Source organism: Coenobita brevimanus, chromosome 75, assembly GCF_032717465.1.
Source record: "Coenobita brevimanus isolate Jiangsu-jjx chromosome 75, ASM3271746v2, whole genome shotgun sequence".
Taxonomy (NCBI): Eukaryota; Metazoa; Arthropoda; class Malacostraca; order Decapoda; family Coenobitidae; genus Coenobita; species Coenobita brevimanus.
The window spans coordinates 1,971,995-1,988,376 of NC_137028.1; positions in this window are offsets into that span (position 1 = coordinate 1,971,995).

Sequence of the window (16,382 nt, forward strand, 5' to 3'; positions counted from 1 at the left end):
CGGTGAGGGCCTAATTAAAAGCGTATGATATATGAGCGGAGTTTGTTAATTATGGGGTGAGAAAAATTACAGTACTCGTATGTAAACACACAACACTGATGAACTGCCGTGCGTAAATATGGGCTCCAAACAGTGAAGACTTAGGCACTTCTACGTTTTAACCCTGCTTTACCAGTGACATATTTTTGTCTTTGTTTCATGTATTCTTGCGCTTTCTAGACAATTTATTCACATAAGACTCTTCTGACTGTAAGGGTTTGATTTAGCTTTCAGTTACCTGGGTTTCAAGTAATAAAAACTACTGTATGTGCTCTTAAGTTTAAACGCCTCCTTTCGGGTGACTTATTTTTAATTCTTGGTCTCTCTGCAGGCGATTTTATTCATCTTAAGATAGCCTTTCCAGTTGGTGACGTTAGATTTAGCTTTCAAACAACGGAAACCTAGACAAATTACGGTTTACTTATGGTTTATGTCCTTCATCTCGGTGACTTACTTAGGGTTGAGGTAAAATGCATGGAAGCTCTTGAGATGTCTGCATTAAAGTTATTATGCTATATATTTCATTCTATTTGAGCATCAGTTATACCATGAGCGAGTTGACACAGGCCGGGAAGGCAGAAGCAGAACCGCCTCACACTACACCGAACCGAGACAGAAATTTGTAGTTTTAGGAGATTGGCGGTATAGATCTACTTTAATTCTAGTTTCAGGTTAATGCTACTCTCTGAACATTAGTTATGCCATGAGCTTGTTGACAAATGCTGGGAAGACAGAGGCAGAACCAGCTCGCACTGTATTGAACTGGTGCAGATTTAAAGCCTTATGAGAGTTATGGTGTTAGGAACTCCTTCACGTGGTGGCACAGACATAGCCAGCCACCTCCACTGACTGATTTTGCAAACGTCCTCCCACTTCCTTCCTGTCCTTGTGGTTTGATTGTTTGGAGAGAATGGCATGGTGTGGTCATGTGGAGAGTGGAGAATGTGAGATTAACTTAGAGGGTGTGTGTATGAGTGAGATGGAGGGGGACAAAGAGGAAGGGAGAACCCAAGGATGAGGTGTAGAGGTATTTGATGTAGGGTGGTGTAAATTGAAGGGAGGGCATCCTGTTTGCGCGCGCACACACACACACACACACACACACACACACACACACACACACACACACACACACACACACACACACACACACACACACACACACACACACACACACACACACACACACACACACACACACACACACACAATAACGACCGTGAATTAATCGTCAGTTTGTTTGTACACCTCAAGCCGCTCACCACTTGCCGGATAAGCACAGATAGGGAGAGCGGAAATTAGGGCTCCAGTCAGCACCACCATCACGTCGCTGCTTTGGGTTGTGTTGTTCTAGCCAGCGCTGGGGTTGGGATGGGGTTAGTGTAGGGATCTTGTCCTTCTCGTAGTCGTTAGGTCGTGTTCACCTGTACTGCTTGCTGGCGGCGGGAATTTTGTATCACTGTAACCCACATGATTCTCGAACGCACCCGCCCGCGTCCAGTGGGGCCACCCGTATGCGTTACGGTGATGCACCATTGATAAGTGGGAGCGACTATCATCTACTCACTTGTAGTTCTGCAATTTTTTGGAAGACTTTACCAAAAAAAATTGAACCCGACTTTGTATTTTAGAATCCTCTGAACACTTTTAAAAATTACCTCGACTGTATACTTTGCAATCATCAAGGCAGTACATAAGAAATGAACCCGAATATTTATTTTTGCATCAACAAGACAGAAAGAAGAATAGGAAATGAACCCGACTGTGTATTTTAGAATCAGGTGGCGCGCAGCAGTTGGTGAACAATTTCCATGCCGTGGTATTGAATGAACTCCAAATTCTCACAACCCATTAATTTTAAATAACTATATACTCTACGGATCCAGATATTGGCGGCGTAAACAGTCCAGCGTTAAATTAGACGCACTCGGTCTGAAAATGTCAATAGAGTTTACAGTGTTAGGCTACGTGAAGTATATTATTACACTTTTCTACTCTAAATTAGGGGTGTTGGACGCCTTCACGTGGTGGCACCGATATAGCTGACCAACTTCTATCTCCGCCCGGTTATGCAAACGTCCCCCAACTCCTTCCCTGTCCCCCGAAAGGAGAATAGTAGGCTGCAAGATGAGCGTAACTTTAGTCTGCAATCTTAACGCTTAAGTGTCTCATATGAGCCCGGGGTTGCAGGTGTTATAATACTAATAGTAACACTAATTCTAATATAAAATGGATATCAAAGTGACTCAGTGATTACCGCGTTCGTCCTCTGACCAGCGTGTGCTCTGTGACCAAGGAGTATAAGAGCTACCTTCAGTTCTGTCCAACTCCCTGATGCAAGTGTGTACTGCTATTTTAGGTTCAGGTATTTAGCTACTCAACTTTGCAGGAGTCATCTTCACTATGTCTTGCCCTCATTATACGACCTTCCGTCTCTTGACATCTCGAAATGAGTACATCTTAAATTTAGCTCTCTTTTGATTGTTTGTGGGAGGGATTTGTTTTGCTGACTGTCTTTTTTTTTTTTTTTTAAGGAAGGGGGAGGGGGAGGATCTACCATTAAAACAATAATTGACATTCCTGTGGGTGTCGTTTACCTTGTGATGTAGCACCAGTTTTCGTAAGGTGTTGGTGTCGTTGATGATGATTTTTCGAAATAACGTGGCCCATAAGAGTGGCAGCCTTCCGGAGAGCGATAATCCTTCAGTTCCATGGCGTTTCTATATTTTATTCTTTCATCCGCCAGATATATTGTATTTGGCCTTGGAGAAACATCTGCTGGTCAAGAAGTTAGCAACGATTTCATCAAGCTTAGAGAAGAGTGTTTGTGATAGAAGGGTTAAGGTCTACTCTGTGTACAGTAGTTTGTAGAAAGAGCATATTGACATATCTTCAAACGTGAACCCAGTGTTTCTTTGTCACAACAGAACATAGTAGTTCATTTATGTGGACTGTGGTACGAACTGCATATATTTACATATATTTTTAAACAAGTTCTCAATGTTCTCTCGCTGTAACAAACTTGATTAAGCATTCTTTTATGTAGATTGGTGTGGACTGCATGCATTTACGTTTATTTCCAAGCAAATCCACAATGTTATATCGTACTAATAAACCTTAAATATTTCTTTTCTGTAGACTACACCCAAACTGTTATTAATGTACAGCGATTCGCCATTCAGCCCGGGTCACTTACACGCACAATATCCCAGCAGTAAATTGAGAAGTGAGGAAAACCGAAGCCGGCAGTGTGAATGCAGTTTATACGCCCTCAATACAAAACTACTCAGCGTCTCGTTAGCCTCCTTGCCCGCTCGTTAGTGTGTCACGGAGAAAAGAATTGGGTGGTAAATCGGAGAACGAAGAGGGAGTGTACGGCAAGGGCGCTCCGGACCCATCCTACCTGGGCAGTGTTGCTGGAGAGGGACGCCTTCATGTGGTGGCACCGATAAACCAGGCGGCTCCACTGCCAGGATATACAAACGTCCCTCAGATATTTTCCAGTCCCTCGAATGGATGATGATGGGTTGTAGGAGGATGGCAACTTAAGCCTGCAGTCCACTGGGATCACATTTCAAATGAGCCTGGGGGTCACAAAAAAAAAAATAAATAAATAAATCAATGCAGGCCGTATTCCAGGTGGTTTAGGGGGCATCATAGTATCCGTTCTTTTGCGATTTATTTGGCATATTACGCCTTATTATTATCTTGTATTTTCTTCTTGTTATTCATATCCACCCCAGCAGTGAGGGTCGTACACTAGGTAGCAGAGGAGGCTTCGTATCATCCATTCCTAATCGATTTATTTTGCCTGTTATTTTGCTTTACTATTCTCCTACGTGTCATTCTTATCTCTTTATATCAACATGCATTGCCAAAATATCCTACAAGATTATATTAACGTAGGTGGTGTCATAGCCCAGGAAAAGCAACCCCGTCAACGAGATAGATTAGTCGAGGAAAACTTCATATGTTTCTGAAAATAATGCTGGAAAATGGGGGGAAAATGCGACAAGGAAAAGGGGTAAACTAATGATATGTAAAAATAATTAAGGTAAATGAGGGGAAAAGTAGATCAGGGAAAAATGATAGATTGATGATTTGTAAGTGAAAAAAAAAAACTGTGAAGACGGCAGACAGACAGACAGGTAAACAGACAGACAGAGACAGAGTAGAGAGGGAGGGAGGGAGTGGCGGTGGAAGGAAAACTGTGTGCAGGTGTGAAATTTTTTGGCAATATGTATGCAAATATGGCGGTGTGTGGGGAGTGGTGGTGCCCGTGGCTAGGCGACGCGGTTAACAAGCCTAATCGTTGACGTCGACTGGAAAGGTGAGGAGCTGAGAGAGAGAGAGAGAGAGAGAGAGAGAGAATTAAAAGGCAGGGAGGGGAATGAATTAAGTGAGGTTGGGGAAAGAGGGATTGGAAGGAAGCTGAATGAAATAGCCTAGCAGTAACTAGAACATTATGAAGACAATCTCGTGCTAAGGGGGTTAAATGGAATGCTCATGCTAAAGAAGTACGTGGTGGTAGTGGTTGATGATGATGGAGAAGCATAGTTGGAGATGATGATAGAGATGCATAGTTGGAGATGATGATAGAGATGCATAGTTGGAGATGATGATAGAGATGCATAGTTGGAGATGATGATGGAGAAGCAAAGTTGGGGAGACGGCACAAGAAAGTGGTTCTTTTTCTCTGTGGGGAGAGGAGCAACGGACCCACAGGTTGTCTGTGCAATTCTACTTTTTCATGCAGTTTTTTATATTCATTTTTTTTAGGAGGGACTTCATGTAATTTTGGAGATGGTGATGGAGATCCGTTGCTGAAGAGACGGAGGGAGAATATGTAGATCCTTTTTCTCTTGCATGGAAGGGGGAGCAACAGGTCTGGAGGCTCTTCGTTCGGGTTTACTTTCGCTTTCGTCTGTTTTTTTTATTTTACCTTTTGAAGGGGGGACTTATGTTGTGATGGAGACAGTGATAGAGATCCGTTGTTGTTGAAGACGGGACAGTAAAATACAGGTTTGTTTTATCTGTTCGGAAAGAGGAGGGACGGGCCTACAAGTTGTTTGTGGAATTTTACTTGTTTTCCTTTTGTCTACGCTTTTCATTTTGTTTTTCTGGAAGGGAGGAGGGATATATGTGGTGGAAAGTGTGTATGGAGAAATGCGGAGACGAGGAAGATGAATTTTGATAGTTCGTGTGTGGGAAGAGGGAAGAGAAATATATAGAAATGAAAGAAAAGGAAAGAAAAATAGATGGAGAGGAAAACTTATTTTGAATTTTGTTCGCAGAGACTTTTTAATAGTTCTTCTGTTTTTGTTCTTTCACTTTATTTTTGGATCCTATCTCACTTGACCTGTTACGTGGGAAATAGGATTGGGATGATGATGATGATGGTGGTGGTGATGGTGGTGGTGAAGGGCAAGGTAAGGGCAGGTAAGGGGTGCCAGGACATGTGCCCTATCATCCACATCACGCTGGCTCTTCCTCATTACCCCTCCACCTCATCTCACTCACAGGAGCTGGCATGGAGGGATGGAAAGGCGGGGGGGAGGGAGGAAAGAAGGGAGAGAGAAAGTAAGCAGAAGGTAAATAAGGAGAGAAGGGGAACGGACGGAAGAAGAAAGAAGGGGAAAAGGGGCGGAAAGCAAGGAAGGTATAATTTACCAGTGGCCCGGAATGCCAGTTGTCTGAGTTCTTTGATAGTGTAAATAAATGTATGTGTACATACACGATTATATTATGACGATATTCTAGGTGTGTTTGGTGAAGGGAATACTCTTATTTATATGTCATCACTGACAGGAGAGGACAATGTCGTCGTATCGTATCGTTTATAAAGGCTCCAACATGCTTCCATGCGCCGGCCTTGTTCACCTAATTTCGGCTCTTCATGCTGCTTCCCCATTTAGTCCCCAGTCCCTGAGGTCACACACTGTGACCTTGTTGCAGGTCACCCTGGATCTGCCTATCGCAGCTCTACCCCCAACGTTCACATTTCTCACTTTCCGCACCCAAATGTCATCTTCCATCCTCTTCACATGTTCAGACCATCGCAGATTGTAAATATTATAAAGATTATAAAATGCATGTATTTAAGTCAGAATGGTGAATGAGAAATTAACATAATTATTGTATAATTTCTCATTAGTGACGGTCCCCTAATGCTTGAAATACTGTTGCATCAGATTTCAAATAATAATTAAAAATTAATTTACTACTTCCTCTAATGATGTAAATTGTAAGAAATAATCGGAAACGGTCCCCATGATTTGAAAAAAAAAATGGTATCCCGTACTGACATCAGGAGGAGGTGGCAATGAAGGCTTCATAAAACTAAAGCAAATCGGTCCGAGAGAAGCAGCTGGTGAGGAAGGTAGAAGAGACCGTAAATAGTTGTCTCGGGAAGTTAATTATCTCACTGATCAGTGCCTCACAGATATGTTAACTTTGTGAGGGGAATCATTTTTAGTACTCGTACCTAGTTATTAGTTCCATGGGTCTTCCTGCTGAACAGTGTCAGTACAATATTATCTTGGAGTTAATCTTGCTACATCCAGCGCTCATTTCTCTCATATTTATCACTTCCGTCTAATTTTACCTAACATATAAAAATGAGAAACCGGTAGGTACTTCTCGTACACTCAGACGCAAACAAAAAACACCTTAACCGTGTCAGTACTTTGAAGTCATAGGAATTATTTTTTGTTCTTTCCACTGTCTACTTCCCTCGTATTAATCATGTTCATCATATTTTTACATAACATAAAAAATGGGATACCAGCAGACAATAATAAATTCCGGCACAGATAACAATCATACCTTCTTCATAACACTGATGTCGTGGTGATTACTCTTGCCGCCTCAGTGTCATTTCTCTCCTATGATTTACGCTCGTCTGCCTTCGTACCCAGGATATGATGTGCTCGTACCCTCTTCAGCTGGTGATATTCCTTGGTGTAAACAAAATACACCACATAACTGTAGGTGATCCTTTACAAGTGGAAATGTTGGCAGGGAGAGAGAGAGGTTAGAGCTTGAATGCTTTATTATCTTTAACATTTCAGGCCACACAGACTTTCTAAAGATGGGTTCTGTGTAGCCCGAAACGTTTGAGAAAATAAAGAATTCAAATTTTAACCTGCGTCTCTCTCCCATTCAAAATTTCCACTCAACATTTCACTACGATAGAGTCTTGTTTGGGTTTAATCTGAATCCGACCAGATGATTTCTATTCAGTTTAGAGGAAAATTCCTTGAGAGAACGGGTTAAAGAATGTTGTTTAACTTCGTCAGTTCGAAAAATCTTTACTAAGCTGAATAAAGAAGACAGCAAAAAGGACATCATCTTATTGACAGAGTTATCACTTTCACTGTGGAGTTTTTTCTTAAGCTTAGGATATAATCGTTTTACGGCAGCAAGAGAAATAAGACGTCCTCGTAGGGAAGGGCTTAGGATATACGGCTCTTGTCTCCCCCTCCCGTCGCCTCGTCAGCGTTATTAGACGACACGTTCGCATGCAAAGAAAGAGAAAAAAAAAAAATCTCCAAACGCGAATTCCTTCAGTCCCATGACGTTATTCTTGCTATCTCCAGACGATTTTATTTAACGTAAGGATAGACCTGTAGAAGTGGAGGAGTTAAGAAGGGCAATTTATAACCCCATCAGAAAAGTCTCCCCCAAACCTGGATAAAATAGTTTGGGAGTAGCAAGGCAAAAAAAAAGTACATAAGAGTTTTAAAGATCTCGATTCGCCTCCTGTCGCCTTGCCAGTACCAGCAAACCAGGCATTCACACACACAGGAAAAAAAAATGATGATTCCGTTAGCGCGAATTCCTTTAGCGCGGGTTCCGTCAAGCGTTAAGGAGGAAATTCAGAGAGACGGCTTCAACATCCCGTTAAATTTTCGTTCCCTGGCCTCCGTCTCTCTTCTCTAAAATAAAACCCATGATGAGGGCGAGGAAAAATAATTATTCTCTAACCTGAGCCCATAATGGAATATCTAAGAGTGGTGGAAAGACGTGATTGCCTTCTTGGGGCTTGGGTGAGGGGGGACTGGGGGGTGGGTACGGTCAAAAGGGTTGGGTGGTTGATTTCAATAAAAAGATCATGGCATCACAACAAAAGAGGTCATTGCTACCGTACAAGAAGAATAAGAGCAGAAAATTGATATGGGTCTAATATATAAATTCACATAAAACATCAAGAACATCATAAAACTATGCATAAAATAATGTAAAGTTAAGGAGGCGTAATATTCTCTATAGGTTGATTCAGAGCATGTTAATACTAAGGAGATATAAATAACATATAAGAGAATAATAAGGTGTAAAATGTGAGATAAGAGGCAAAGGAAGAGGTACTGCGAAATCTTTGTCAACCGGAATAAGGCACAATATCAACTAAATTAATGTAATGATGTGGACGTTGTAATGCGTGATATTACCTCTTGAACGCAACGGAGAGTGTGAGTGGTAGTTATATTATGTAAAGATTTTCATTTTTTTTTCTGAATCTCCCCTCTGCATAAGGGCTTCTATCGACAGTGAGTGTAGTGGGGTGTATATTGTGAAACGCCATCTTTCCGCTTAAATTCTGCAGTTGATGTAAGTGGGGTGTTGCCATTTAACCCATTCATTTCGGTTACATATTATTATTATTATTATTATTATTATTATTATTATTGCCATCTGCAGGCGATTTTTTTTCGAACTCTGGACAGACCTGTAGTAGTGAGGGGAGGGTAATGAAGGGTATATTTTACTCCTCCAGTTCGATGAGTCTCCCCAAAGCTTTTAAAAAATAATGTGATAGTTGCATTAGTAGATTGTATAATACGTCACTGGGAGCGAAGTGAGTAAAGCTGATTATGAATTTGTGAGTTCGGTCTCGAGAATACGGCCTTGTATCAATCTAACTGTGGTGAAGTGGACGGCGTGGAAGGTGGTGTCTCCTCTTGAACACTTCTCTTGATTTGGATAGTGTGTTTGTAATCTGTCAAAGTTGATCATAAGGTGTTTGTGAAATCGATCTCGAAATACATCTCTGTATTAGTTGACCGATTTAGGATGGAAGTGAATGTTGTGGAAGGTGCTCTCTGCGATTGAACACTGAAGCTAATGTAGGTGATAACTGTGTAATCATTTAAAGTTGATATTAAAATGTTTGTAAGGCTGGTCTCGAAATACTGATCTATATCGATTGGCTGGGTAAGTGTGGTGTGTACGTTATGGAAGGTGATCTCTCGGCTTGAATACGGCAGGTGATGTAGGTGGCAATTGTAATATCATTTTAAAGCTGATCTTTTCACCTAGGATGATCGTAGTGCCGGTTTGTGATGGTTGGGCCTCACTTATGGCACCGGGAAAATAAATACGGGGGGGGGGGAATAATATACTGAAGGGGAAATGAGGGAATGAGCTTAACTCTTTGAATCCATTGACGTATTAATTAGTTTATGCTGCTACAAGGTTTGAGCATATTATTATTATTATTATTATTATCATTATTATTATTATTATTATTATTATTATTATTGTTATTATTATTATTATTATTATTATTAGACGTTTAGGTAACAGGGAAAGGTCAAAGTTAATCATATGTTATGACGTTGATGTTTTAAATATTGGTTTGAAAAAAAAAAAATGGGTTTCGTCATCAACTTCTCCGGCTAATTTGGCCATAATCGGACAAAAACTCCTCCTTACATAAAGGCCTGAACTACAGTATTCTCAGGGCCACAGTGAATTTAGTTCTGGAACGGAGCACAATTGGTAAAAAGTCCAGGTTGGAAGGTAAGGTCTCAGTCCCCCCAGTCCAAAAAGTCTGTCAGGCTGACAAAAATATTCTCTCAGTATCAAGAATAACATAAAATTAAGGCATGCTACTGAAGGGGAAACGGAAAAGTCTTTTAGAGTGTCAAAGTCTGCCTCGTTCAGCTCGTCTGGGTACAATACAAAGATTTGAATTCAGTAATAAGGGAGAGATATTAATTTCGTTACATTTCTTTGGGAGCGTGATTAATTCTGTACCGAGTAAATACTGATTAACTCGCACAGTAAAATATTTGGACATGAATCGGTTGTGCAAAAAGTGTGATAGGATGAGAGCAGGGGGTAAGAGGGTTCAAGAGATCGGCTCTCTGTAGTGATGGGAAAATAGAAATGCAATATCAGTGGGGAAGAGAGATGGATGTTGGAGCGGGCTAGTGTCGGTTTCCGTGTTGGAACTGGTCTACTCCCTCAGCTTGATATTAAGTTGTGGTTGTGTGAAGTTTAGTGTCGTAGGTATGAGTCTCCTTGATTGGTGTAAATGGTTTGTTTTCACCCGGGAGAGAGAGAGAGAGGGGGGGGGGGAAGAACCAGAAAGCTATTACTGCAAAAATACACAAATATAATCCAGGAAGAGTGGGAAGTACAGTAAGGCTGAGTTGCAAGCAAATGATGAAGTGTGGCACATCGTCTCTCACTCCACTGAACCAGAAAAACCCTGTGACTGATGTGCCATTAACAAGGTAAATGAATTTTTTTGCATTTGGTGTCCCGGAGCTTAAATGGTCAAGTCAGTTTGCTCGTTTGTAATGGCTTAGCGACACGTTTGGTTCCCAGCGCCCGTTCGTCCGTGAAATCTGCCCAAATTATAAGTGGAAAAACGTAATAGTGCTCTGTCGTTAAAACCTTTTGCACACAGGTCATAAACATGGTAATCTTTAATATTTTTGTATAGATTTTCAGAACCCAGGAAATATCTAGTAAAACTAGCTCCTTAGCTAAGGTCGTTAAATTTTGCTAAGCATTTTCTGTGTCCTCTTGTTTTCGTACTTGCTACCTCCAGTCCAGTTTATTTAGATTTAGAGAGACCATTTGTTTTTATGCAAGGCGGAAAGAATCATAGGTTGGAAGCCTGCAAGTTGTTCTTTCCTGAACATCTGTCTGAAGAGCATTAAGAGCGTAGGAAGTACCCTGTCCTTCATGACTAAGATTGTTCAACACTGGAACTGCCTTCTTTAATCTGTTTTCCCCTCTGTCTATAACTATCGGTCTTTTAGCAGCAGTGTACCCAAGCCTCGCGATATTAAAGCTCTTTTATCTAGTTAAATCTTTGAAGGAAATTTTTTCGGTTGTGCAAAAAGTGTGATAGCTTTCTGTTGCTGTTTCTTTCTGTAAAGAAAAAAACATCCTAGCTTCATGTCACCAGCAGTTACACAAGCAACAAAAATTCTGTGCTATCGACACAGCATGTTTCATAAACAAATTTATAAGCAATTGCTAACGTAACGGGAGTGGTGCCAAGGAGGGGGTAGGAGCCTCAAAAGTACCACCACATAATGCGCCACACCCAGTTCTATTATTTTTATTTGTTATACAAAATATAAGCGAATATTTATCGTTTCCGCTGTGGGAGTGGTGTGGATACAGTCAAGCACTGGGGGGGAGGCAAGGCTGAACATGAACAGTTACAATTGTATCTTCAAAATATTCGTTTGCCTTCGTCGCACCTCCCCCTCACGCAACACTGTTTTACTGTTTTTGTATGCAAAAAGAAAATATCGTCTTCTAAGCGCAATGCTGATAAGAGATGTTAAGTCCCTCCTGCTTCAGAAAACTTGACGTATAAACCGAAGAATTGGAAATGCATGAGAGAGAGAGAGAGAGAGAGAGAGAGAGTAATGGTGGATGAAAAACTTTAGGATTATGAATGCTTGATAAAAAAAAAAAAGATAACGTCAGGGTGATTGACTGATAATGAAAATTAAATTATAAGCGCTCAAAGAGTAGATACCTCCCCCTGCATCGGAATCAGAATACTCCTCCAAATTTAACCAGTCGAATACTTTTAAGGTCCCACATAATCAGTTACTTCTACGGTCTTTGTCTGCCCTCTTGTACAGTCTCGAACAGCACATACCTCCACCCACGCCAATGAATCTGTTACTTATTCCTGCGTCCGGAATCACCTCAAAATCTGTTCAACTCTTTCTTGACTCACTGCCCATCAATCCTCGAGATTTTATTGAAATCCGATAACAGCTGTTTGGAGATATGTTTTGCACAGATAGACAAACAAACAGACACGGGTGTATAGATTACGTCCTGCAACTTTGTTGGCGATGATAATGAGTGGGTGATCAGTAAAAGAGCGAAGATTTTTACATTTTACAGATCGGATGATGATGATGAAAAACCGAATCACCTTAGGACGATGAATTGATGTTAGTGGACATGAATATAAAATACCCCCCCCCCCATGTCCCCCTGGCGTTAAAATTGCGCGGCACCCCACCTCCCTCCATTCCCGCGAGGTGGCACTGATGTCATGTATGCAAACTCAATTCCCGCCTACCTGCTGCTGTGAGAAAAATATTTTGGGGTGTGGCGGTGATGTGATGTGATGTGGGAGTACTGATTTACCTGCCGAGGGTTGTTAATGCAGTCGAATTGATGTGTTGTGGTTAAGTTGAGGTTGGGTGGGAAAAATATTTTGGGATTTGGCATTGATACTGTGATGTGACCATGTGATGTGTAATGTGAGGGTACTTGCTTAGCTTCAGAGTCGTTAATGCAGAGGAATTAACGTGCTTCGGTTTTGTGGTTTTATTAGGTTTCGTTGGGATAGGTTAGGTAAATAATATAGTTTCGTGTGGCGGTAACGTGATGCGATGTGATGATCCTAAGGGTTGTTAGTAATAACAAATAAATGTGGTTATTGTAGTGATGTGTAGGTATTGTGGCGTTAGGTGGTTGTTGCTGTGGTGTTGTGTGGCATGGCTGTGGCACGGTGTTAGGTGATTGTTTGTGGATGTGTGAATAACCGGCAACGTTTGTCAGACAGTGAACATATTCTAGGGGGTTATTTTCACTCCCGTCTGGCGATATTTATTCTGGAAAGGGTAACCCCTGGAAAGAAAAAACTTAAGACATATATCTTTCTTAAATCGTGGGATTATATCTCAAATTATTACAGCATGTGTCTGTTAATGACGTAACTTTTGGAAATTAGAATGGTGCACTGTAGCGACCTGTTTTCACACCCCTTACATGGGCGGGGGGCCCAGATAAACTCGTTCAAATCCTGCTGTACGGGGTTCTGAACGACAGTTAGTTCGTAGAGCCGAGGAGCATAACCTTAAGCCACTTTTGTATCAAGAGATGTGCTGCACCCTTACTCAATTTTTCATGCAAGGTGCAGGTGTGGTAGGCTTTCGGAATGTAGAGTAAAAAATAGTCAGTCACGTATTAACTATTTTGGGCCGGGGGGGTCCCGTGCCACATTAAGACTAGAGATTATACTACAGTATTCGAGACGATTTAAGAGTAAGAGACTACCAAAGTATCCGTGGCAGCATTATACATCAAAAAAAAAAAAAATAAAAAAAAAAAAATAAAAAATAAAAAAATCCCATTATCTAGATTCGAACTGTAGCGTGTAAACGCACCCTCGTCTCCGACCCGAGAGTTCTAGCACAAGACATCGAGAATGAGTGATTATTCTTGTACAGTATATAAGAGAGCTGCCGTTGATGAAACATCGATAGGGTGCGAAGATGTAAGAACACATATAAGGCTACGCTACACCCACTGCACTTTAAGTGGCTGCCACTAGGTGGAATCGGTTCTCAGTTCGCCCCTCGCTGTTCAGGATATATATATATATATATATATATATATATATATATATATATATATATATATATATATATATATATATATATATTGTTAAATCGTAGCTGCTGCTAGCAACAAAAATCTTGTCTGCTCTCCTGCCTCTCTGGCCACATCTTTCGAAAATATCTGGTGAATCCGCAGCTACCATCACTGATGTAATTTGATCACATATCGGTGTCATCAATTTCCTTTGCTTCGGATTCAACAAGCTGGTTTTCAGAGTCCATGGAGAGAAAACAGGAGTGATAAGACTTTGCTGCCGATAGTACTCCATGCCGGGTTGGTCTGTTCATGTCATCACTTACAAAACATATAGTGTGGCAGTTAGTCATGATCATAATCCAGGCAGATATAGTGCATCATCATCTTTTTATTTATTTTATTTATTTTTTTTACATGGGTATATCATACCCGTTAAGTTCAGTTAATGGTCAGGCGTATTCAGATTGGAGGGTCGATTTGACAGATAGCCAGGGAGACTCATTCCTAGCTCCTGTCCAGGGCTTATCAGATTGCAACCACTATTAAGTATTCAAGTTGTGGGAGCGGCCTAGTTCTGTCGGGTGCAAACAAACCGATTATAGTATACAGAGAGACTCATATCTACCTCAGTATACAAGGCTCGTGTAACCGTAAATTATGACAGTATCCAGGTTGTGGGAGTTGTTCAGTTATGACAGGTAAAAACAAGCAGGAACATTCTGAGGGTGCAAAATCCGCACGCATACATCAGTTGGTTTAAGGACCGCACATACGGCTTTGCCCTGTTACGTTGGCCTTCGCCGATTGCTCTCAAAGTCGAGTTTCTTCATCCTGCTTTATCCTGAACCCTCCCACAAAGTTTGGTTTAAATCAGATCGAAGCTGTTTAAGTTGACTTTGCCATGTGCCCTTGACCTTTGACCTTTCTATGTGACCTTGACATTTAATTGACTGTTTTCGCATTACCTTGAACCCTTCCACAAAGTTTGGTCTAATTCGGTTAAAAACTGTTAAGTTGGTCTTACCATGTGACCTTGACCTTTAAACTATTGTTTTAAAAACTACACTGTAGGTTACTTTCATGGCCGACCCTCAGTTCTATCCACCCTGTCTGTTCGAAATTAGATCTAACGTATTTAGTTAATTTGTTCACACAGGCACCCGGGTCGAAATTTGATTTTCCTCTATGACCTTGATCTTTTGGGCCAGAATAACCAATGGTAGCGCTCGCCCTTCACACCGTACTGTAGGTTTGGCAGTTCGTACCCCCACCAGGGTAGTGTATTTCTGGGGAGAGATGTAGCGGTGTCTCCAAGGATCTCCCCTTCCCCTGCAGAGCTGTAACTATGGTCTGTTAGTCCTAGCTCGGGGATTCACCTCATCAACCTTAATCTGGTTGTTCTCACAATAATAATAATAATAATAATAATAATAATGATGATGATGATAATAATAATAATAATAATAATTTTATTCGGTTTGGCATGTACAATCGAGAGTGGCACATTAAACATTGAATCAATTTTTAAAAGTACCAGCCATGCTCGATGCCAACCAAGGATAACCCAGTACGGCCTTTGCGGCGTATATCCAGTGGGGTCCATCAAGTATTTCCTTACTTCTTTTTGCCTTAAATTCGACCCTTCCAAAGTTTGATCTAAATCCACTAAAACTATTTATGTTGGTTATGTTAGGTAAAACTGACCTATCTCCGTGACCTTCATCTTTGACCTGTGTTTCTTGAAAGCAAGAGGCGAACCCCCTAACTAACCCTTAACCCTTCCACCAAGTTTGCTTAATATCGGGTGAAAACTTTGAGTTCTTTTGTTCACACACACACACACACACACACACACACACACACACACACACACACACACACACACACACACACTTGTGTTCTTACCTACAATTAGGTAAGAACACACACACACACACACACACACACACACACACACACACACACACACACACACACACACACCTCGCCGGCTCAGTGGTAGCGCTCTCGCTTAGCACCCGCTAAGACGGGGGTTCGCTCTTTGCTTGGGATGCAAAAAGTTTCACTGACGAAGCAGGTGGTCACTGTCCTCCTGGAGCAAGGGGAAGGGAGTATGCGTGTGTGAAGGTCAAGACTGCCCTTTGATCGGACTGTATGAGTTCCCAGCTGATGATTACAACCATCACGTGATCCTTACCCACCTGGTGAATTACACACACACACACACACACACACACACACACACACACACACACACACACACACACTCGCTCGCTCGCGGATGTCCCCCCTGTTTGGATAGCATTTTCTACTTGTTCGCGCACAAGAGAAAATAACTCTAAAAAAATCAAGTGTAACTCTTCTGGGTCTGCTTTCCAAGGAAATGTGTCTGTCAGCCCTCACAAGCATCTTCTCTGTCCATTTTTTTTTTTTCCACTTCTAACTCCTTTAAACATCGTAATCAATCGTCTTACTTAACAATATGGCCGCGAAGCGTGTTACTTTAGCCAGCATCAAAACGTTTTTGTAGTGTAATTTAAGTGACCTTCCCCGGCAGACATGAGACAAGATAAGTCTGTCGATAGGTAGATCCGTAGTAGCAGCAGACATTTTGTGGGCCAGGGGCTGTAACCAAGAAAAGAATTATTCTCACGGAACGATTCTCACAGGCTTTCCTCACTTGAGATTCG